The sequence below is a fragment of the Papio anubis genome, chromosome 4 (genome assembly GCF_008728515.1).
Source record: "Papio anubis isolate 15944 chromosome 4, Panubis1.0, whole genome shotgun sequence".
Taxonomy (NCBI): domain Eukaryota; kingdom Metazoa; phylum Chordata; class Mammalia; order Primates; family Cercopithecidae; genus Papio; species Papio anubis.
In genome coordinates this window covers 34,334,256-34,359,813 of record NC_044979.1, presented here as the reverse complement: position 1 = coordinate 34,359,813, position 25,558 = coordinate 34,334,256, and the positions used below count along the sequence as shown (strand labels likewise).

The 25,558-nt window shown below is 39.9% G+C and overlaps 1 long non-coding RNA gene across 1 annotated transcript; it reads left to right on the top strand.

Annotated features, from left to right (window-relative positions):
* Positions 1-2,172: 2,172 nt before the first annotated feature.
* On the top strand, positions 2,173-15,938 carry LOC108584840. The gene is made up of 3 exons (XR_001900376.3): positions 2,173-3,211; positions 13,928-14,065; positions 14,887-15,938. It is a non-coding gene; the product is annotated as an uncharacterized LOC108584840 (long non-coding RNA).
* Positions 15,939-25,558: the final 9,620 nt, after the last annotated feature.

Below are 25,558 nucleotides of genomic sequence, written 5' to 3'. Positions count from 1 at the left end.
AAGTTTTGTTTATGGAACTTTATGGAATTTTGTTTTCCAAATATTTTTGATCTGTGGTTAGTTGAATCTGTGGATCCAGAATTCACAGATAAAGGGTCAAGTGTAATCAGGTAAAAAGGCAAAGACAGCATTCCAGATAGGCAGAATAGCATGTACACACGTGCTGTGGTGGTGTTACTGGAAAGGGGTCCTGATCCAGACCCCAAGAGATGGTTCTTGGACCTCGCACAAGAAAGAATTTGGGGCAAGTTCATAGAGTAAAGTAAAAGCAAGTTTATTAGAGAAATAAATAAAAGAATGGTTACTCCATAGGCAAATCAGCAGTATGGGCTGCTTGACTGACTATACTGTGAAAGGAAAATAAATCTTGGGGTCTCCAAATTACTAAGCTAAAGGGAAAAGTCAAGCCGGGAACTGCTTAGGGTAAACCTGCTTCCCATTCTGTTCAAAGTCATCCCTCACTGAGATAAATGCATATCTGATTGCCTTTTTTGGCGAAGCTAATTGGAAACTCGAAAAGAATGCAACCATTTGTCTCTTAACTACCTGTGACTTGGAAGCCCCCTTCTAGCTTTGAGTTGTCCCGCCTTTCTGGACTGAACCAGTGTTCATCTTACATATGTTGATTGATGTCTCATGTCTCCCTAAAATATATAAAACCAAGTTGTGCTTTGGCCACCTTGGGCACCTGTCATCAGGAACTCTAGAGGCTGTCACCGTCCTGCCTCCTCAACCTTAGCAAAACAAACTTTCTAAATTAACTGAGACCTGTCTCAGGTATTCAGGGTTCACCACATTTATAGTTATCCCTTGGTTATATGCTAAAAACAGTGGATTATTCATGAGTTTTCCAAGAAAGGGAAGAAGATTTCCTGGAACTGAGGGTTCCTTCTCCTTTTAGACTATATAGGGTAATTTCTGGACATAGCTATGGCCTTTATAAACTGTCATAGTGCTGGTGGGAGTGTTTCTGAGAAAGCTAATGCATTATAATTAGCATATAATGAATAGTGAGGATGACCAGCAGTCACTTTCATAGGTATCTTGGTTTTGATGAGTTTTGGCTGGCTTCTTTACACCATCCTGTTTTATCAGCAGGATCTTTGTGATCTGTGTCTTGTGCCAATCTCCTACCTCATCATGTGACTAAGAATGCTTAACCTCCTGGGAGGGCAGCTCAGGAGGTGTCAGCTTCATTTTACCCAGCCCTATTCAAGATGGAGTCACTCTGGTTCCAAAGCCTCTGACAGTGGTAGAGATAACACAGGTAGGAGGGATTTAAAGAACGTCACCGTAGCTAAGGTAGAGAATGGCATGGGGATCGAGCAAGGTCCAATATGGGACTAGATTTGTTAAGCAGCTTTACTTTCAGTGATACATCTTATTTCTTCTTCAAAAATTTTTTGAGGAATGTTTTTTAATACCTAACACAAAAAGCAATAATTAAAAAATTATGGTAGATATCTTCAAGTCAACTCTGTATTCAAAAATGTTCCTTCTTAGAAAGGAAACACCCTTTTCAACACCCTTGGCTTTTTAAAATTTCATTTTTATACTTATCAGAGTTTTAAAAGTCAGATAGTTTTAGAAGACTGAAAATATGGTAACTTGCTAGACTTCTCGACTGCTGCCTCCTAATTCCCACTTTCCGAGTCAATCATTTTAAATTATTTCAGAAGTTTCTTCAGGTGTTTGCCTCTGTTTTTCTATTATAATATGCTTATAATGCTATTTCTTATTTTTTCATTTTAGACATTATTCATTTATTTTCTACTATTTTGTGTATCATGAAAGATAAGGATTTAGCTCTCTCATCTCCTGCCTATCATCTCTATACTTTCCTACTTCCATCCTCCCAATATGGTTCTATCATATTATATTATAATATAAGCACTTAATATTCTTCTATAATATTTTCTATAATAATTATATTATATTATGTAATATATTAATTATATTATGCTATATTATAAAATTATTTTTAATAATTATAAGCACTTAGTCTTCAAATTTCAATTAGCACTTTAATTGTGGGGTTTCTTTTTATGTAGTTTTAAAAGTTATCTTTTTATTAAAAGTAAACTATCTTTTATCTTTTATTAATAATAATTATATTTTTATTTTAAAATAAATGCATTTAAAAATAGAGTGAACTTTAATTTTATAATAAATAAGATTACATATGTTCGTAGATTTCGCCAAAACCATGAAGGTGTTATGGATATAATACAAGTCTAAGAAACAGTATATCAGGTCAGTGTTTGGCAAATTATGGACCTTGGACCAAAACCAACTGGCTCCTGCTTTTGAAGTAACATATTATTGTAACACAGTCACATTCATTCAAAGTATTTTCTATGACTACTTTCTCCTACAGTGGCAGAGTGAAGTAGCTGAGACAGAGTCTGTATGGCCCCCAGAGCCTAAAATATTTACCATTTGGCCCTTTACAGAAAGTTTGCTGACCTCTCTACCAGGTTATACTATGAAGCATTTTAAAAAAAACCTTAATCATCAGTATAATCATGACTCTACAAGGCAAAGATATATTTAACAAATTTGTCCTACATTGTCCCTTTTCTACATTCAAGACGGTTTAGTGCCTTTCTACAGATCTGGAGCATTCCAGGACACCTAAGGCTGGAGGCCATGTGACAACACTGGGCTATTATGAGAGTTTCTTTGTTTACTGTTTGACAGGATAGATTCTGCCTTCTCAAATTCTGTTTGATCAGAAATGCTGTAGCATAATAAAGGGAGCAGATGAATGACTGAGGCCCTACAGCTCCACTAAAGATTAGAGTAAAATCTGCACTTCAAAAGATCCTGGTAAAGCAGGGAACGTCCTCAGCTTTCCATTTTAAGTGGGTATGAGACAAGGGGATGGGGATGAAAGAACTAGCAGCCATCATTCCCAGATGCCTGTTTGCAGAGCAGTGTGGGGATCACCTCATCTGTCCTTCAAGATTCTGCCATGCTCTGCCTTCATTTTCCTTCTCAAGTTAACATATATTCTGACTCTGTCTTTCATGCTTAGTATTCTTGCAAGAGAACAGAGCTCCTGATCACCTGTGTGCGTCCTTTGAGTGGATGGCAGCCACATCTCTGCATTACAGCTAGTTAGAATGATGAGTCCTTGCTATGCCCCAAGTACTGTTTCGGGTGTTTAATGTCTATTATCTCACTTCATCCTCACCATGACCCATCCGAGGTAAGTTCTATTATTGCTATTTTACAAAAGAGGACACTAACACACACAGAGATTTAGTAACTTGCCCCAAATCACATAGTTGTTACTTGGCAGAGTAAAGATTTGAATCCAGGATTTCACTCCACAGCCTGTTTTAAAATTATATGAATTTACCTCTTTTCCTATCTGGATGCCCTGATGAAAGGAGAGTGTAAAGCCACACTCCGGTGCTTAGGGGATGGAATCTCCCTTGAAAGGGATAAACATGCTTAATGTTAATCCCTAACGAGACCAGGGTTTGGGCAGGAAAGATTGGCGTTGGTTAGGCTGGAGAAGGAATTTCTGGCCCCACACTTGGCCTTTTCCTCTCTAGGCTAGACTTTTACTTTAGTTATTGAATGTGGGCTACCACAGTCAGCTCCTTTACATGGAAATAAGGCCTTGAGCACAAAGAGCATGAGGTATCCTGTATTGCAAATTAAATAGTTTCAAGTTACTTAGTGTATTAATTTCCCTTTTGTTAATCCCTGACAAAGTCTTATTTAAATATCCTGGCCTCATTTCACTTGGGTTAAGGGGTATCAAAGGGAAGAGAATGGTGCATACTGAACCAGAATACCTAAAGGGAGATGTCTCAGAGTCAGGGCATATGGTGCTTTAAAAAGAAAAAAAACCCAAACAAAAACAAAAACAAAAAAAACCTGGAAGATCTTCTAGGACATATTCGAAAGAAAGTTGCAGAGTCCAGTACAAGCTGTTGCAAATCTGCAAAAAGGAGGAACAGGAGAGCACAGTGCTAGGTGCTGCTGCTAGCCCTGCTGCAGGGAGGTCCAGGAAGATGAGACTGGTTGACCACTGATTTGGCAACTGGAGGTCATTTGTGGCAGTGAAAAGAGAAATTTCCTTGAGTGGTGGAGACAAAACTTTTCTTCAAGAGAAAAAGAACAGTGAGGAAGACTGTATGTGTGGAAATTTTCTTCACAGAGTTTTGCTATGAAGGCTAGCAGAGAAAAGCTGTAGGAGATTTGTGAAGACAGGGGAGCTTTATTTTGGGGTGTGTGTGTGTGTGTGTGTTTTAAGAAGGGAGGGAGCTATTAAAGTACAGTTGTTGGCTGATAAGAATGATCCAATGGAGAAGGAAATTTGATGATGCAGGCAGTAGTGAGATTAATGTAGGTACAAAATCCTTTAGTATGTAAGAAGTGATTGGATGCAATGTGCAAAGAGAGGTTGGACTTATGTTGGAACTCTGATGTTTACTCTTTAAGTAAGAGAAAAGCCAGGATACATGAATTTGTAGATGCAGTGAGGTTGAAAGTTTGGTGGTAGGTAGATGAGGCATCTTCTAGACTGTCATTCTTCTATTTACTATATGCATCTAATTGCTTCTATTTTCTCAGTGCATAAGAAGTAGGTCTTCATTTGTTGTGAGAAGGGGTTAGCAGTATCAGAGATCTGAGGGAAAAAGAGAAACTGAAATAGTAAGAGAACTACTTGACTAGGGAAAACTATTTGTATTGCCTGCCAGCATTGTGGCCCAGGCTGGTTTTAAACTTAATATAAGGTCTCTTAGCTCCATTCTATCTCTCATTAGCTGCTTAAGTGAAAGTATGAAATAAGCAGACTGTGGACTTTTGCACGTTTGAAATTTTGGAAATGATTTATAACAAGAGGGAGAGACAAATGAGAGTGGTGCGGGAATGTATACATACACTAATTATGATGATGGATTGTGTCATCCAAGCTGAGTAGAATGCAGTGATGACAAGAATTAGAATGGAGGAGTGAGGTGCAAAAATAAGAGGTGATACCTCTCATGCTCACATATATCAGGGCCAGTCACCTAATTTCTGGGGCTTAGTGTAAAACAAAAATTTAAGGCCACTTATTCAAACATTATTAGGAATTTCAAGAGCTGGGCATGTTGGAGCATGCCTTTAGTCTCAGTTACTTAGGAGGCTGAGGCAGAAGGATTACTTGAGGCCAGGAGTTCGAGTCTGTAGTGTGCTATGATTATGCTTGTGACTAGCCATTGCATTCTAGCCTGAACAACATAGTGAGACCCCATCTCTAAAATGAAAAACAAATGAAATAAAATAATTTCAAGACAGTAACAACTCAGCATTAAATGAAGCATAGAGACTGTAAGCATGGGACAGTGACAGCTGCACAGGCGATAGACCTATGTAGCTGGCTCCACATATGCACATCCGTATATAAAAGTCTCTTTTTGAAAACCCGTTTTTATTTTTTAGGCCCCGATAATAAATGATTAATTATTAGTAGTTAAAGAAAAAAAAAAGAAAAGAAAAGAGGAGGTAACTAGAGAGAGGGGACGATTAAAATTAGTTTGGGAGAGGCTAGCTGGTCTAAGATGTAATCATGTTAGCGATGGACAGGATTACTGACATTAAAAGGCCAACGGACAGAGAGGCTAGGATCTTGGTTGTATTAGTTATGGGGCTGTTATAAGTGCTAGGATTTGTGACTTGAGTAGCATTGAGGGTGGTGATGGGGGACCTGGCAAGACAGCAGATGTCTACAGCAAGAGGAGGGAATGGGAAGCTGCCCTGATGGCATAATCATCAAGGTTGCTGATAAAATGGGGAAGAATAAGAAACAAAGGTTTGGAAATACGAACAAGGGGCTGGGAGGTTATTATCACACTTTCAGCCAAGAGGCACACGAAATGCTGCAGAAAAACTGCCACATCCTGAGATGGCTGCAGGGGAGGCTGTGTTTTTAGAGGGAAGTTAAGTTCAGTGGAGCAAGAAGGGGCATAGACTATTCAAAGAAGAGTTTGAGAATATGTGAAGTTTTACTTATGACAAATTATGTTTTCCAAAGGGTACAATGAAAGGGCTTGGGAGGTTAGGGATGGGTAGAAGGTGAAGTCAGACTAGCTCTATTAGGATGAGAATCCTGCAGATAAGGGAAGACCTAGAAACTTGGATTTCCTGTGAGTCACCAAGCAACAAAGGAACATAGGGTACAGTAAGATTTATCCTGATGTTTTCTTAGGTGTAGGTGACAATCAGGTATAAATTTTTAACTAAGTATACAAAAGCAATTGCAACAAAACCAAAAATGAACAAGTGAGACCTAATTACACTAAAGAGCTTCTGCACAGAAAAACAAACTATAACAGAGTAAAGAGACAACCTATAGAATGGGAGAAAACATTTGTAAACCATGCACCCTAAAAACGTCTAATATCCTGAATCTATAAGGAACTTAAATCAACAAGCAAAAAACAAATGCATTAAAAAATGGGCAAGGGGTGGGGGGGCGCCAAGATGGCTGAATAGAGACATCTCCAGCCTCCAACTCCCAGCGTGAGCAACACAGAAGATGGGTGATTTCTGCATTGTCAACTGAGGTACCGGGTTCATCACACTGGGGTGTGTTGGATAGTCAGTGCAGGACAGTGGGTGCAACCTGAGTGAGAGCCAAAGCAGGGTGAGGCATTGCCTCACCTGGGAAGCATAAGGGGGAAGGGAATTCCTTTTCCTAGCCAAGGGAAACCGTGACACACAACACCTGGAAAATCGGGTCACTCCCACCCTAATACTGCGCTTTGCCAAGGGTCTTAGCAAATGGCACACCAGGAGATTATAATCTGCACCTGGCTCAGAGGGCCCCACGCCCACGGAGCCTCCTTCATTGCTAGCACAGCAGTCTGAGATCTAGCTGCAAAGTAGCAGCAAGGCTGACGGAGGGATGCCCGCCATTGCTGAGGCTTAAGTAGGTAAACAAAGTGGCTGGGCGAGATGCTCAAACTAGGTGGAGCCCACCACAGCTCAAGGAGGCCTGCCTGCCTCTATAGACTCCACCTCTGGGGACAGGGCATAGATAAACAAAAAGAAGCAGAAACTTCTGCAGATGTAAATATCCCTGTTTGACAGCTTTGAAGAGAGTAGTGGTTCTCTGAGCATGGAGGTTGAGATCTGAGAATGGGAAGACTGCCTACTCAAGTGGGTCCCTGACCCCTGAGTAGCCAAATTGGGAAAACCTAACTGGGAGTAGCCTAACTGGAGTGGACCTCAAGCAAACTCCAACAGACCTGCAGCTAAGGGTTCTGACTGTTAGAAGGAAAACTAACAAACAGAAAGGACATCCACACCAAAACCCCATCTGTATGTCACCATCATCAAAGACCAAAGGTAGATAAAACCACAAAAATGGGGAAAAAGCAGTGCAGAAAAGCTCAACATTCAAAAAATCAGAGCACCTCTGCCCCTCCAAAGGAACACAGCTCCTCGCCAGCAATGGAAAAATGCTGGCGGAGAATGACTTTGACGAGTTGAGAGAAGAAGTCTTCAGTCGATCAAACTTCTGAGAGCTAAAATAGGAATTACAAACCCAGCGCAAAGAAACTAAAAACCTTGAAAAAAGATTTGACGAATGGATAACTAGAATAACCAATGCAGAGAAGTCCATAAACGACTTGATAGAGATGAAAACCATGACACGAGAACTACGTGACAAATGCACAAGCTTCTGTAACTGACTTGATCAACTGGAGGAAAGAGTATCAGTTACTGAAGATCAAATGAATGAAATGAAGTGAGAAGAGAAGTTTAGAGAAAAAAGAGTAAACAGAAATGAGCAAAGCCTCCAAGAAATATGGGATTACGTGAAAAGACCAAATCTATGTCTGATTGGCATACCTGAAAGTGATGGGGAGAATGGAATCAAGTTGGAAAAGGTTCTTCAGGATATTATCCAGGAGAACTTCACCAACCTAGCAAGGCAGGCCAACATTCAAATTCAGGAAATACAGAGAACGCCACAAAGATACACCTCAAGAAGAGCAACTCCAAGACACAAAATTGTCAGATTCACCAAAGTTGAAATGAAGGAAAAAATATTAAGGGCAGCCAGAGAGAAAGGTTAGGTTGCCCACAAAGGGAAGCCCATCAGACTAACAGCAGATCTCTTGGCAGAAACTCTACAAGCCAGAAGAGAGTGGGGGCCAATATTCAACATTCTTAAAGAAAAGAATTTTCAACCCGGAATTTCATATCCAGCCAAACTAAGTTTCATAAGTGAAGGAGAAATAAAATCCTTTACAGACAAGCAAATGCTGAGAGATTTTGTCACCACCAGGCCTGCCCTACAAGAGCTCCTGAAGGAAGCACTAAACATGGAAAGGAAAAACTGGTACCAGCCATTGAAAAAACATGCCAAAATGTAAAGACCATTGACACTAGGAAGAAGCTGCATCAACTAATGAGCAAAATAACCAGCTAACATCATAATGACAGGATCAAGTTCACACATAACAATATTAACCTTAAATGTAAATGGGCTAAATGGTCCAATTAAAAGACACAGACTGGCAAATTGGATAAAGAGTCAAGACCCATCAGTTTGCTGTATTCAGGAGACCTATCTCAGGTGCAGAGACACACATAGGCTCAAAATAAAGGGATGGAGGAAGATCTACCAAGCAAATGGAAAACAAAAAAAGGCAGAGGTTGCAATCCTAGTCTCTGATAAAACAGACTTTAAACCAACAAAGACCAAAAGAGACAAAGAAAGTCATTGCATAGTGGTAAAGGGATCAATTCAACAAGAAGGGCTAACCTAAATATATATGCATCCAATACAGGAACACCCAGATTCATAAAGCAAGTGCTTAGAGACTTACAGAGAGATTTACACTCCCACACAATAATAATGGGAGACTTTAACACCCCACTGTCAACAATAGACAGATCAACGAGACAGAAAGTTAATAAGGATATCCAGGAATTGAACTCAACTCTGCACTAAGCAGGCCTAACAGACATCTACAGAACTCTCCACCCCAAATCAACAGAATACACATTCTTCTCAGCACCACATCGCACTTATTCCAAAATTGACCACATCATTGGAAGTAAAGCACTCCTCAGAAAATGTAAAAGAACAGAAATTATAGCAAACTGTCCCTCAGACTACAGTGCAATCAAACTAGAACTCAGGACTAAGAAACTCAATCAAAACCGTTCAACTACATGGAAACTGAACAACCTGCTCCTGAATGACTACTGGGTACATAATGAAATGAAGGCAGAAATAAAGTTGTTATTTGAAACCAATGAGAACAAAGATACAACATACCAGAATCTATGGGACACATTTAAAGCAGTGTGTAGAGGGAAATTTATAGCACTAAATGCCCACAAGAGAAAGCAGGAAAGATGTAAAACTGACACCCTAACATCACAATTAAAAGAACTAGAGAAGCAAGAGCAAACACGTGCAAAACCTAGCAGAAGGCAAGAAATAACTAAGATCAGAGCAGAACTGAAGGAGATAGAGACACAAAAAACCCTCCAAAAAATCAATGAATTCAGGAGCTGGTTTTTTGAAAACATCAACAAAATTGATAGACCGCTAGCAAGACTAATAAAGAAGAAAAGAGAGAAAAATAAAATAGATGCAATAAAAAAGATAAAGGGGATATCACCACTGACCCCACAGAAATACAAACTACCATCAGAGAATACTATAAACACCTCTACACAAATAAACTAGAAAACCTAGAAGAAATGGATAAATTCCTGGACAGGGGTGTGGGTTGAAAAACTACCTGTTTAGTACAATATTAGTCAGTTCTTTCACTGCTATAAAGAAATATCTAAGAATGGATAATATATAAAGAAAAGAGGTTTAATTGGCTCATGGTTCCCCAGGCTGTACTGGAAACATGACTGGGGAGGCCTCAGATAATTTACAGTCATGACAGAAGGTGATGGGGAAGCAGGCACATTTTACATGGCCAGAGCAGAAAGAAGAGAGGGAGGGAGGAGGCACTACACACCTTTAACAACCAAATGTAATCACTTACTGTCATGAGAATTGCACCAAAGAGGAAATCCATCCCCATGATTCAGTCATCTTCCACCAGGACCCACATCCAACACTGGGGATTACAATTCAACATGAGATTTAGATGGGGATAGAAATCAAACCATGTCATTCCACCTCTGGCCCCTCTCAAATCTCATGTCCTTCTCACATTGCAAAATGCAATCATTCCTTCTCAACAGTCCCTGAAAGTCTGAACTAATTTTAGCATTAACATCAAAGTCTGCAATTGAAAGTCTCATCTGAGAAAAAGAAAGTCCCTTCCACCTATGAGCAGGTAAAATAAAAAATAAAAAACAAGGTAGTTACTTGCAAGATACAATGGGGGTACAGGCACTGGGTAAATACTCTCATTCCAAAAGGGAGAAATCAGTCAAAACAAAGGGGTTGTAGTCCCCATGCAGATCTGAAACCCAGCAGTGCAGTCATTAAATTTTAAATCTCCAAAATAATCTCTTTTGACTCTGTGTCTCACATCCAGGGCACACTGGTGCAAGGGATGGGCTCCCAAGGTCTTGGGCAGCTCTGTCTCTGAAGTTTCTCAGGGTACAGCTTCCACAGCTGCTCTCAAGAGCTAGCATTGAGTGCCTGTAGCTTTTCCAGGTGCATGGTACAGGCTGTCAGTGTATCTACCATTCTGGGGTCCAGAGGACTGTGGCCTTCTTCTCACAGCTCCACTAGGCAGTGCTTCAGTGGGGACTCTGTGTGGGGGCTCCAAACCCACATTTCCCCTTCATACTCCCCTTGTAGAGGTTCTCCATGAGGGCTCTGCCTCTGTAGCAGGCTTCTATCTGGACGTCCAGGCTTTCACATACATCTTCTAGGGTTTTTATAGTTTGGGGTTTTACTTTTAGGTCTTTAATCTATCTGGAGTTGATTTTTGTATATAGTGTAAGGAAGGGGTCTAGCTTCAGTCTTCTGCATATGGCTAGCCAGTTATCCCAGTACTATTTATTGAACAGGGAATCCTTTCCCCATTGCTTGTTTTTGTCAGCTTTATCAAAGATCAAATGGTTGTAGATGTGTGGCCTTATTTCTGGGCTCTCTATTCTGTTTCATTGGTTTATGTGCCTGTTTTTGTACCAGTACCATGCTGTTTTGGTCACTGTAGCCTTATACTATAGTTTGCAGTCAGGTAACATGATTCTTCCGGCTTTGCTCCTTTTGTTTATGATTGCTTTGGCTACTGGGGCTCTTTCTTGGTTCCATAAAAATTTTAAAATAACTTTTTCTAGTTGTGTGAAGAATGTCATTGGTAGTTTGATAGAAATAGCATTGAATCTGTAAATTGCTTTGGACAGTATAGTCATTTTAATGATATTGATTCTTCCAATTCATGAGCATAGGATGTTTTTTCATTTGTTTTTGTCTTCTCTGATTTATTTGAGCAGTGTTCTGTAATTCTCATTGCAGAGATCAAAGAGAAAAAAATGTTCCTTGTCTTTTTTGATCTTTGTTGGTTTGAAATCAGTTTTGTCTAAAATTAGGATTGCAATACCTGCTTTTTTGTTTTCTATTTTTATCCATCCCTTTATTTTGAGCCTGTGAGTATCACTATGTATGAGATGGGTTTCCTGAAGACCACTGGGTCTTGCTTTTTCATCCAGCTTGCTACTCTGTCCCTTTTAAGTGGGTCATTTAGTCCATTTACATTCAAGTTTAGTATTGATATGTATGGATTTGATCCTGTCATTGTGCTGTTAGTTGGCTATATGTTGGCTTGTTTATGTGGCTGCTTTACAGTGATACTGGTCTGTGTGTTTAAGTGTGTTTTTGTATTAGTTGGTAGCAGCCTTTCCTTTCTATATTTAGTGCTCCTTTCAAGATCTCTTGTAAGGCAGGTCTGGTGGTAGTGAAATCCCTCAACATTTGCTTATCCGAAAAGGATCTTATGTCTCCTTCACTTAGGAAGCTTAGTTTGGCTGGATATGAAATTCTTGGTTGAAGATTTTTTTTAAGACTGTTGAATATGTTTGCAATTCTCATTGTAGAGATCTTTCACCTCCCTGGTTAGGTGTATTCCTAGGCATCTTACTTTTCTTGTGGCAATTGAGAATGGGATTGCCTTTCTGATTTGGCTCTCAGTTGGGTTGTTGTTGGTGTATAGGAATGCTAGTGATTTTTGTACATTGATTTTGTATCCTGCAACTTTGCCAAAGTTCTTCATCAATTAAAGGAGCTTTGGGGCCAATAATATGGGGCCCCAATCTCTTCTAGCTTATAGCATTTCAGCTGAGAGTTTCACTGTTAGCCTGATGGGGATCCCTTTGCAGGTGATCTGCCCTTTCTTTCTCTAGCTGCATTTGACATTCTTTCTTTCATTTTGACCTTGGAAAATCTGAGGATTACATGTCTTGGGGATAATCTTCTTGTGTAGAATCTTGCAAGATTTCTCTGTATTTCCTGAATTTGACTGCTGGCCTATCTAGCAAGATTGGGGAAGTTTTCATGGGCTATATTCTGAAATATACTTTCCAAGTTGTTTCCTTTCTCCCCTTCCCTTTCAGGGATGCAAGTGATTAGTACATTTGGCCTCTTTACGTAATCCTATACTTCTTGGAGACTTTTATTCATTCCTTTTTATCCTTTTTTCTTTATTTTTTGTCTGACTGTCTTATTTCAGAGAAACAGTCTTCAAGTTCTGAGATTCTGTCCTCAACTTGGTTTATTCTGCCGTTAATACTTGTTATTGCATTGTGAAATTCTTGTATTGTGTTATTCAGCTCTGTCAGATTAGATTATTTTTTATACTAGCTATTTTGTCTTTCAGCTCCTGCATTGCTTTATCGTAATTTTTATTTTCCTTGGATTGGTTTTTGCCATCCTCCTGAATCTTGATGATTTTTTTTCCTGTCCATATTCTGAATTCTATTTCTGCCATTCCAGCCAGTTTGTCCTGGTTAAGAACTCTTGTTGGAGAAGTGGTGTGGTCATTTGGAGGACATATGACACTCTGACCATTTGAGTTATCTGAGTTCTGGCATTGATTCTTTCTCATCTCTGTGTGTGAGTGTTTGTTTAATTGCAGTGTAGATTGAGTACAGTCAATAGACTTCTGGATCTTTTCACAGGGTTGAGGCTTTATGCAGGGTCTTTATTTGAAGCTGACTTCTTGTCTCTGGTTTCAGAGGTGGGTACGTTAGTGAGGTAATTTTGGTGTGGAAGTTTTAGGGTGTGATCCAGAAGGTGACACTTAGGCCTATTGGTCAGTTGGTAGATTCTTGCTTGGTTGTGTGGCTTCCCTATATTTCCTCACAGTAGCAACTGAAAGTATGGATTCCTCTCCCCATTGAGTGCTGGCTCTAGTTCATGACTTGGCACTCCTGGGCTGCCCACTGCAGCTTTGGGGCAATCCTAGTTTTTATGTTCCTTTCCCAGCTTAGAGTCAGCAGAGGAAGGGACCTTAGTAGTCATTGTGGCCAAGGGTCATTTCCTTGACTCCTGGGGCTCCACCCCAGAGAGATGCAGGTCAGGAATGACGCAGTGCCGTCAGTCCAGGATGGAGGGTTTGTGCTATGGACCCAAGCCAGGGGTTCTCTGTCTTGTGATGAGCCATGGGTGGTGGGGGGAGTGGCACCCACGGGAGATGAACTGGCCTCCTCTCTTTGGGTTGACTGGAGATTGTTGGAGGTGTGGATAAGGCACTTAGGGTCTTTGTGCCTTTGTTAGTCCAAAGGTGCCAAGGGCAGTTTCTCTGCAGAGGCAGGGGCCAAGAGGCTTTCAGTTGCCCCTGGAAGCTCTGTCCAGGGAGTTGCTGAGTTGGTGTTGGCTCAATAGCTCTGGCAGGGGGTGGCTGGAGACTCAGGCCTAGAGGACCTGTCTGGTGAGGAGATATGGGAACAGGTACCCATGTAACAGTCTGACCACCTTTCTGTACAGCTGCTGTGGTATGCTTGGGGCCCACTCCAGTCTCTGGTCACATTGGATCTTCCAGAACCTAGAGGTGTCACCAGTGAAGGTTACAAAACAACAAAGAAGGCAGCCTGTCCCTCCCTCTGGGATTTTTGTCCCAGGAAGGTATGAACCTGTTGCCAGCCCAAAGGCACCTGTAGGAAGTGGTTGGAGACCCTCGTTGGGAGGTCCCACCCAGTAAGGAGGACTGGGATTACGTACCTGCTTAAAGGAGTGGTCTAGCTACATTTTGGTAGAGCAGTTGTGCTATGCTGGGGATCCCTTCCACCCCAGGTTGACTCAGACACTCCAAAGCCCAAAGACTGGAATGGCTAAGTCATCCAAACAGCAAAGATGGTGGCACATCCCACTGTCTGGGAGTGCTGTCCCAGGGGGAATTCAGATCTCTGTCAGCTGGAGAGCTCAGGTGGGGGTGACTAGAGGCCCCAGTTGGGAGATCCTACCCAGTGAGGAGGACCAGGATCAAGCACTCACTTAAAGCAGCAGACTGGTCACGTTTTGGTAGAGCAGCTGTGCTGTGCTGGGGAATCCCTTCCGCCCTGGATTGGCTCAGATTCTCCAAAGCCTGAAGGCTGGAATGGCTAAGGCGCCTGGACTGCAAAGATGGTGGCCTGCCCCTCCCCACTGGGAGCTCCTTCTTAGGGAGGTGCAATGCTGCTACTGACAGCTGGCTGGAATTCCAAGCCAGTGAGTCTTACCTTGTGAGATGCAGTGGAGCAGTGGAGGTGGGAGTGGAGCCTGCGGGCTGTTGCTGCTTAGCCCCTGGATTCAGCCTCTTTCCTAAAGGTATATACAGGAGTCTAACCTCCTAATTTCCACATTCTTAAGCTTACCAATTAGTCCAAAGATATTTTTCTCTTAGAGAAACCACCTTCCTGGAACGTTCTCTCTCTCAGTCTCTCTCTCTCTTTCTCCTTTTTTTAAAGTCAGGAAAACCTGTCACACAGACTGGACTGCAGTGGCACAATCACAGCTCACTACAGCCTCAAACTCGTAAGCTCAAGTCATCTTCCCACTTCAGCCTCCCGAGTAGCTGGGACTACAGGAGGGTGTCATCACATCCAGCTAACATTCTGTTTTTGTGCTCCAAGTAGAACAGGCTGTGAAAATGGGATCAAATAGATTCAATGTGCAAAGGTCATACAGCTAGTGTATGACAGAACGGGAACTGAAACCCAGGCAGTCTGTTCATTGCATTTCCTATTGGTGGTTGTATTGGTTATCTATTGCCAAAATAATGCTGTGTAACAGACCACCTCCAAATTCAGTGCCTCCAAAAACATTTACTTGTTATTTCTCACGTGTCTGGGCTTGTCTGGACTTGGCTGACGTAGCTCATCAGAGGCAGATCTGCTCCTTTTACCTCCAGTCTAACCCAGTCCTGTTCTCATGGGGATAGCAGGAGCGAAGGAAAACAAACAATTGTGCCAGTGCTTTTCCTTTTCAAACTTTCATCCTTACATCCTCTTAATGTCTCATTGATCAAAGCAAGTCACATGGCCACAGTCAAAGTCAAAAGGCAGGAAAATTCAGTCCATCCATGCAGTGGGGGGAGAGGAGGGAATCAATATTTATTGATAATAACTGAATCTACTACAACGCCTAACTAGTAAGATATATAAATGACATGCAACTCTGCTAAAATGTCTAATGATTAAGAAATTAACTAACCTTAAGATTTCTCAATTAGTTACTTTTTGCTAAAGCATAAGCAATTTCCTCAGTTCTAACCACAAATTCTTACATAAAATATGTAAGCATTAAAATCATATATTAATACAATATTAAATGTACTTCAATAATATGTCAAAATATTTCAATTTGATTTTATTTGCTTTCTTCTCATTCTCCTTTATAGTTTCTGAATTTTGTGCCATATGTATGCCAAATGCATTTGAGAAATGAAATGTTATAAAAAAAAAAGTTTACAAATTTATTTGAACCTTAAAACAGAGCACTAAAGTATCTTGCTCTGAGACCATATCTATATTTATTTATTTATTTATTTATTTATTTATTTATTTATTTTTTTTTTGAGACGGAGTCTCGCTCTGTGTCACCCAGGCTGGAGTGCAGTGGCGCGTTCTCGGCTCACTGCAAGCTCCGCCTCCCAGGTTCAGGCCATTCTCCTGCCTCAGCCTCCGAGTAGCTGGGACTACAGGCGCCCGCCACCACGCCCGGCTAGTTTTTTTTTTTTTTTTTGTAGAGACGGGCGGTGACCATGTTAGCCAGGATGGTCTCGATCTCCTGACCTCGTGATCCGCCCGCCTCGGCCTCCCAAAGTGCTGGGATTACAGGCTTGAGCCACCGCGCCCGGCCGACCATATCTATATTTAAATGGTAAAAATACACAGATCAGTTTTATTCCAAATTAATATTCCTAGAGTTAAAACTATATCCATACTTTTTAGATTTATAACAGGGCATATTTTAAAAATATATATACAACTATAACATGCTAATGTAATCATTCCTTATGGGCCACTGAATAATAAGTATATCTGAGAAGAAAGCAAGGATATTTTAAAAGGTGAAAGACTTGCAAATTTCTGTTTGAAAATATTAAACTAATTACTTTAATATATGCTTGTCTGTGAAAAAATGTGTAAAAGTTCAGCTGTATAAATCACTTAATATCCCATGCAAAGTAATAAAAAAAAACCTGGACTAAAACATGAAAGTTACTATTATACATTTATATATATTGTGTATATTATACATTTATATATACAACTGTAAATCCAGTAGGAAACAGTCTACTACTAAATCTTTTCTTCTTATTTACACTTCTACAGCCTATGGCTAAATGGGTTTTTCACTTTTTGTTTGGACAATGTGGAAGTACCAGGTATCAGGACTCTCCCTTGTCGTAACTCCCATGTAGGTGAATGAATTGAGCACGGTCAGTCTGTAACAGGCTCTAGTACACATGCTCGGTGGGGTTAAAAAAGTAGAGACCCGATGGAGGATTCTCAGCCATTAAACTTGGGATTTTACCCAGGATGTCTGTGCCCTACTCTAAAAGTATCCGTAACTTAGCTCTGATCACAGTGCTTTCCTGCAAGCTGCAATTAGGTGGGATGTCTTAGCTGTCTTGCTAAAAATATACACTTTGAAATCCAGTCTTCAGCAGCCTGCAGGAGGATAAGAGGATAATGCTGAAGAGGCACAAACAGTCTGTGTACCTTGCTCAGGAGTGCTGCTTGTGCTTATTTTCTGACCCCAGGTCCTGGAACTTGCCAGCACCAATCTTTCAATTCTGTTATGTCCTCCCAGGGAGAGACTAAAATTGCCCAGACCTGCTTTTTGTTTAGATTACTTCTGAAGCCACTTAATTTTCAGTTGCCAATAGTTGCTTTGTCTTTCTCAATTAGGCTCTAAATTGGTGTGAAAACAGTAGGATTATTGTGCTAATTAAAATATCTTTTGCACAGCTGTACTTTCCCAGGAGTGGGTCAAGGAAAGCCCGTGGGCAGCCCCAAAGCCCCTCCAGGGAGCAGGTTTGTGATCTCAGGTGGCCCAATGTGACACCTTGGGGGGCTTCTCCAATGCACCTCACCCTCAACCACTACCTTGTCAGGTTGTCTGGGACCCTTGGTCTTTAAATATCACACGATATATACAAAACACCTTAGAAGATGTGACAAACCAGCATCTGGCCAAGTGAATGTTTATTAAAATAAAATACAAGAAAAATAACTTATGCAAGCTATCTAATATTATAGAATCGGAAAGGTCATGAGATATTTTTACATAAGGTAATTCTATCAGCTTTGACAGTACTATGTTTTAGGACAAGAAACTAGCTAAAAATGTGAAAAAAGAAAGGAAGAGACAGAACAAGAAAGAAGGAACAGGATGCGGATGATGCACTGTTTCATCTGTCACATACTTAAAGCTAAAAATCTTGAAGTCACAACCCTTCCTGTCAGGTCTCTGAGCCCAAGCTCAGCCATCATATCCCCTATGACCTGCATGTACACATCCAGATGGCCTGAAGTAACTGAAGAATCACAAAAGAAGTGAAAATGGCCTGTTCCTGCCTTAACTGATGACACTCCACCACAAAAGAAGTGAAAATGGCCGGTCCCTACCTTAACTGATGACATTACCTTGTGAAATTCCTTCTCCTGGCTCATCCCGGCTCAAAAGCTCCCCCACTGAGCACCTTGTGACCCCCCCCTCCCCCGTCTGCCAGAGAACAACCCCCTTTGACTGTAATTTTCCACTACTCACTCAAATCTTGTAAAATGGCCCCACCCTTATCTGCCTTCACTGACTCTCTTTCTGGACTCAGCCTGCCTGCACCCAGGTGATTAAAAAGCTTTATTGCTCACAGAAAATCTATTTGGTTTTCTCTTTACACAGATGCGAGTGAAACTTCATATGCCTTTTTGCCATATCCAGGATGTTTCCAGAGCCTACTTTCCAATTAATTTCCTCTTCTGCTGTAACCTTAACTCAGGCTCTCAACATTTCTTACTTCCATATTACAGTGACTTCCTGGGTTCTCTTTCATTTACTATATCCCCCTGCTAATAGGTGTAATTTTTCTAAAACCATATCTGGTTACAAAGGGTTCACTTTCCTGTTTCAATTAATACCCAATATACTCAGGATAAATTTGACCTCAGCATGGTAAACATATCTCTTCATAGCCCGACCCCTACGCCGGTCTCACCACTCCTACCTTGATTTCCTACCTCCCTGCCTCTGATTGGAATCAGAGGCATTACACTCCATTACACTCCACCTCTATGCTAGTTAAGTGTTTATCCATATGCTTGGTTAAAAAGAGAATCTGTGAAGGATTCTATTACTTATTTCCTTGTAGGTACAGAGGGGATACTCAATACATAGCTACTTCCATCAATCAACTTGGAAGTATGGTATAATTCTAATCAAACTTTAAAAGAAGTCTTACAAGTGTAGAATTTTGAGATAAATGAGTGTGTTTATGGAAGCTAAAATGATTCCCGACTCCATTATAGTTTGGATGTCTCCTCCAACTCTTATGCTGAAATGTGATTCCCAGTGTTGGAAGTGGGGCTTGGTAGGAGATGTTTGGCTCTTGGGGGCAGATCGCTCATGAATGGCTTGGGCCATCTCCTTGGTGATAAGTGAGCTCTCACGCTGAGTTCACATGAGACTTAGATCTGGTTTTTTGAAAGTCTGTGGCACCTCCCCTCCCCACTCTCTCACTTCCTCCTGCTTTTGCCATGTGAAACACCTGTTCCTACTTTGCCTTCTGCCATGAGTAAAAGCTCCCTAAGGCCTCCCCAGAAGCTGAACAGATGCCAGCACCATGCCTGTACAGCCCGCAGAAGCATGAACCAATTAAACTTATTTTCTTTATAAATTACCCTGTCTCAGGTATTTCTTTATAGCAATGCAGAAATGGCCTACTGCAACCCAGTAGATAAAAATATACTTAAAATTTTCTATTAAAAAGTGCCTGGTATTTAAATTAAATTAGATCTGGCCCATGGGAAGGAAGAGGGAAAGTGCAGTCTTATATACAACAGAGAAAACATGTTGTTAAAAAAAGGTAATGGCGGCCGGGAGCAGTGGGTCATGCCTGTAATCCCAGCACTTTGGGAGTCCAAGGCGGGTGGATCATGAGGTCAAGAGATCGAGACCATCCTGGCCAACATGGTGAAACCCTGTCTCTACTAAAAATACAAAAAATTAGCTGGGCGTGGTGACAGGCTCCTGTAATCCCAGCTACTTGGGAGACTGAGGCAGGAGAATCACCTGAATCTGGGAGGCAAATGTTGCAGTGAGCCAAGATTGTGCCATTGCACCACTCCAGCCTGGGCAAAAAGAGTGAAACTCTGTCTCAAAAATAAAAATAAATAAATAAATAAAAAAGTAATGGCATTTTTTAGTGTGATTTATAAAATAAGTTTTCATCCCTGATAAATCATAGCTATGGATTTCATTACTTTAAGAGCAAATTTTTAATGGGAAAAGAATTAAAGAGTCAGCTTAAACACTTAAATACTTAATTTTAAATTAACCTACTTAATCTCTGTGTGAAAATTTTACATCACTATTTAATTGGCCAATAAAGAAAGAACTCAAGGATGGATTAATAGAAAGAGATAGATTAAATCTAATTTATCTGGATACCAACATGGACTGATCTTGGGGGAGAGGATTGTTCACCTTAGCGTCCAACTTGTTGGCACCACATCTGGGTGAGTGCATTCCACAGAGAAGACACAGGAGGGAGCAGGGAGCGTTAAAAGGCCTTCAACAGAGGAAAGCCTCTAACAAGAAAGAGAAGAAAGCGATTATGGACCTCTAAAAGGCACCATCAGATAGGGGAATACACATCCTATTGTTTCTGAACAATGGTAGGCTTTCTTTTCAGGGTCTCTCTCGTTTCTATTCCACGTATTCATTGATATTAAAACCTGCACTTACACTCATTTCCTTCAAATTAATAATTTTGTTTTCATTTCAAAGTTTGGTCTCCTAAGGACTTTACTGTGTGAATACAGAAGACTCTAACAATGTATGAGGGTTTGAATTTCAGACTTACCCAGTCAGTTTACATTTCTTCATTCTTTTCATCTCCACTTTTCCAATTCCCTGCTAGTCTCATAAGGAGAATAAGAAATGCAGTGGTGTATTAAGTGGTGTATTAAGAAGAGTATTCTATAATGCCTAGTAAACGCCAGGCATGCAGATGTAGCCGAGTTTGAAAACATTTTAATGGGTTGTTTAAAAGTTTTATTCTGATAAAGTCACAGCTTGGGGTATGAAGCTCTTCCACTAATCAGATTATGTCAAAAACTGAAAGTTGCAAAACTGTTTCTGAAATTTGTATCACATACTTCCATTAAAGAGAAAAAAATTATTCTGGGAATAATATCTATCATTAATTTGCTTAAATAATAAAAACAGGGGCAAAACCTTGTGTTTATAGCTCTTACACAAATATAAAACTTAAATGAATCTATACATTAAGATAAAGCAAGCCATAAAGCAATAATGTTAATTTAACATGATGGATGATATTGCTTGCTGAAAGTCAATTATAGATATTGGGTGTAGAGTAGGAAGATATAGCTTTGGATATTGTCCTCTATTTGATCTGTTTCTATTTGATCTGTTTCTATGCATTGGTTCACATAAATGTTGTATTTCCACAATTCACTAGTATTGGTGCCTTTGAGATGCTTATAATGTTGTTACTTCAGGATAACCAAATCCACTGAGTAATCGAAAAGGCCACTTTGAATGAGATGGTACTAGGCAACTCTGAAAAGCTGTTCTTTTGTTTACTTGAAGATAAATTTGCATGTAGTGTTAATTAAACTTACTTTGATCAGTGATCTAATTAAATTATTACCACAATTGAGAACAGAAAAATATTTTTGGTGCCAATAAAGTGAAGTGATTTGGCAATTCATCCTGTAGAATGAGTATGGTAATCATTCGTCAGGTTCAATTTCCCTGTAATATCATGTATATTGTGATAAATCAATTTTCCTGTCGTGAACCTTAGTTCATCTAGTGTACCTTAAAGTCATTAGTTTTTCACTTGGCATAGCCTCAAGAGCGACCCCCATAATAACTAAAATTATAAACATGGGCAATAATATTATAATGCAAAATTATAAGATACAGGACTTAGTTACATCAATAAGATAAAAATGCAAAGATTAACAACAAAAAAAAAAACCTTAGAAATGAGAAATAACAACCTTCAGATCACATTTTACAATAAGCAAACTTCCAAAGTATTCCATCTTGGAGAGGCCTTGTGACTCTATGGTGACATTCTGTCTTCCAGTAAATAATAAATTTCTCAAATGGTTGTACTGATCAATGTATAACCTGCAGAAACTAAATAGGATGCTGATTTATTTTAAGATTTGCTGAAGCATGAAGTTCTGCTGATGATCCTGCATGTAGACATTTTTAGTCCATCTGATGTTATCTGTAGCTGATGATTATAACTTTTGTATTGTACTCTCTAATGAAGAGGGGACAATTACATTAAGAGGAGTTTCACTTTTTGCTTTAAAACTTTCTTTTTTTTTTTTTCTGGAGATAGAATCTCTGTTACCCAGGTTATAGTGCGGTGGCCTGATCTCGGCTCACTGCAACCTCCGCCTCCTGAGTTCAACTCATTCTCTTGCCTCAGCCTCCCCAGTAGACGGAATTACAGGTGTCCACCACCATACCCGGATAATTTTTGTATTTTTAGTAGAGATGGGGTTTCACCATGTTGTCCAGGCTGGTCTCGAACTCTTGACGTCTGGTGATCCACCCACCTTGGCCTCCCAAAGTGCTGAGATTACAGGTGTGAGCCACTGCATCTGGCCTAAAACTTTCTTATAAATATCTTTCACCTTGTGACAGACTGTGGAACACCTGCAGCTCTGCTGGTGTGTCTTCCTGGGTCAGTCCTCATATTTGGCTTCCTTTATGTGGTCAGGCGTGGTGGCTCACGCCTGTAATCCCAGCACTTTGGGAGGCCGAGGTGGGTGGATAACCTGAGGTCAGGAGTTTGAGAACAGCCTGGCCAACATGGTGAAACCCTGTCTCTACTAAAAGTACGCAAAAATTAGCTGGGCATGGTGATATGTGCCAGTAATCCCAGTTACCCAGGAGGCTGAGGCAGGAGAATCACTTGAACTGGGAGGCGGAGGTTGCAGTGAGCCGAAATTGCACCACTGCACTCCGCCTGGGCGATAGAGTGGGACTCCATCTCAAGAAAATAAAAATAAATAAATAAATTTTTATGAAATTATTTCTACCTCAACAGCCTTAATTTCAGTTGACAGTAACTATTGGATCCCCAAGAATGTATCTGTATATTGGGGGAGAAAATACTATTAGAGGGGAATAGAAATGCTACTAAGGTAAGTTTTTGTGATATATACACATGCATTATACAAAAAGATATCAATATATACAAATATTGTAATTATTATAAAAATATATGATTACATAAAATATATATGATTTTTCTAGTGAGAAGTAAGCTCGTTGTAACTTGCCCTGAAAAAGACATTTTCTTTCATGGAAAAACAGCCACGTGATTTGACTGTGGCAAACTGACCTTTCTTTATCTGGAAAGAGAAAAACAACTCTGAAGACATGGCAACTAAAATCCTTTGGAGACTTATTCAATTAAAGAGTTGTAAAAGAGGACAGTTAGAGAAATGAATCCAAGCATAGCTGATTGTCATGTAATGCCAGCTTCAGAGGAGCCCTGGAGTTTAAGTGATAAAAAAAAGACATGATAAGAAATGGTAGGCTCATCATTTTAAGTAGTAACCACTGATAGTTCTCACAAAGAAAAGTCAAAATCAGATAGAAAAATCTATTTGGACCTTTAAGAGCTTTCCTAGGAAGTATTTGATTTCAAGCCAAATGATTAAGTTGCCTTTGTTCTACTCTAATTTGAGAATAAATCAAGAATTGAAAAAGCAATAATTCACAATTATTTAATGACTAGTTAGTTAATAGTGGCTAATCTAATTATTTTTCCACTAGACAAAATTTGATAAAATGCTGCTTTAATTTCTTCTACAATGTGATGACTGTGGTAATTTAAAGTTTTGTTTAGATAGATTGAATTACATAGAAATGGGCACAAGTAACACAAACTATATGATATATGATTTGGCTCTGTGTCCCCACCCAAATCTCATCTCAAATTGTAATCCCTATGTGTTAAGGGAGGGACCTGGTGCGAGAGGACTGGATCATGGAGGCAGATTTCCCCCTTGCTGTTCTCGTGATAGTGAGTTATCACAAGATCTGGTTGTGTGGTAAGTGTCTGGTGTTTCCACTGCTTCTTGTCTCTCTCTCCTGCCACTTTGTGAAAAAGGTGCTTGCTTCTCCTTTGCCTTCTGCCATGATTGTAAGTTTCCTGAGGCCTCCTGAGCCATGCAGAACTGTGAGTCAATTACATCTCTTTTATTTATAAATTACCCAGTCTCAGGCAGTATCTTTATAAGCAGCGTGCAAATGGACTAATACACTACAAAACTGTTGCATTAGATTCTATTCCTTCTGAAGACTGAAGGAATGAAAAGAAATAAATATAAACTATAATTTCAAAGACGTGATAAGAATTGATTACTGGTTGCATATATGGTAGGCTAGAAGGAAGACTTTTTTTACTCTTCAGTTTTGATACTTTTTGAATAAGTTTATGTCATGGGCAAAAGGGCTGTTTTAGAGTTACCAAGAGTAAGAAGATTAGAGTGAAATACAGGATAGGTAGAAGATTAGTTGATACATTTAGGGAATGTTTCCCAGAGCATATTGTGTGAGAGACCGAAACATAAGACAAAATGAAAAAAACTCAAGAAATTTTTTCTGTGCTCAAAAAGTTTGGGAAATAGTGTATGCTATATTAAGCTCTTGGAAGCTCACAATGAGCATTAGCTAAGATGATTTCTGGTAAGTTCTACAGTAAGGAAACTTCTTGAATTTTTTAAAATCAGAGTTTCTCAAATTTATTTGGATGTCAAACTTTTTTATTCCCAAGTGCTGATTTAGGGAAAAGCAACAACAGGTTCACAAAAATCCAAGAGGAAAGGAATTAAATCAGTTTTCAACTTAAAAGTTTGTAAGTTAAAAACAATCTTATATACTTGCTTTTTTGGTTTTTAGATGGCAAACACTATCTAACAATCTGGGTAATCCGAAGTTATTTAAAATACCGTTTGTTCTGAAATTCTTTTCTGAATTAATTTTGTTTCAACTGAACTGAATTGAAATATTTTGAATACAAATTGAAGTCAAAATTAAGGAGATCATAGACCTAAGTAAAAATGGTATACTTTCAGTAGCTTTAATGATAATGATTAACTTAAGAAAACATCTTTTTTTTTTCAGTTTTTTATTTTTCAAAATATGGGTTTATGGTTTGAATTAAGTCTCCCTAAAAGGTATGTGGAAATCCTAACCCCCAGTACCTCAGTATGTGACCTTATTTGGGAATGGGATTGTTGTAGATGTAATCAGTTAAGATGAGGTCACACAGGAGTAGAATGAACCCTTAATCTAATATGACTGGTGTGCTTAGATGACGAGGAAAATTTGAACACAGAGTGCCTTAGTCCATTTGAGCTGCAATAATAAAATACCATAAGCTGGGTAACTTATAAACAACAAAAGTTTATTTCTGACACATCTGGAAGCTGGGAGGAACCATATCAAGGCAGATTTGATGTTTGGTGAGGGCTTACTTTCTGGCTGATAGACTATGTCTTTTTGCTGTGTCCTCACGTGGTGGAAGGGATGAACTGGTTCTCTGAGATCTCTTTTATTTGGGCACTAGTTCCAATCATGAGGGCTTTGCTCTCATGACCTAATCACTTCCTAGAGGCCCTACCTCCTAATACTATCACACGGGGGATTAAGATTCCAATATATGAATTTTGTGAGTACACAAACATTCAGCACAGCAACACACAGAGAGAAGATGACCATATGATGAAGAAGGCAGAGATTGGAGTGATACATACACAAACTAAGATACGCCAATGATTGCTGGCAAATACCGGAGGCTAGAGGAGGCAGAAAGGATTCTCCCCTGCAGGCTTTAGAGAGAGCATGGGACTG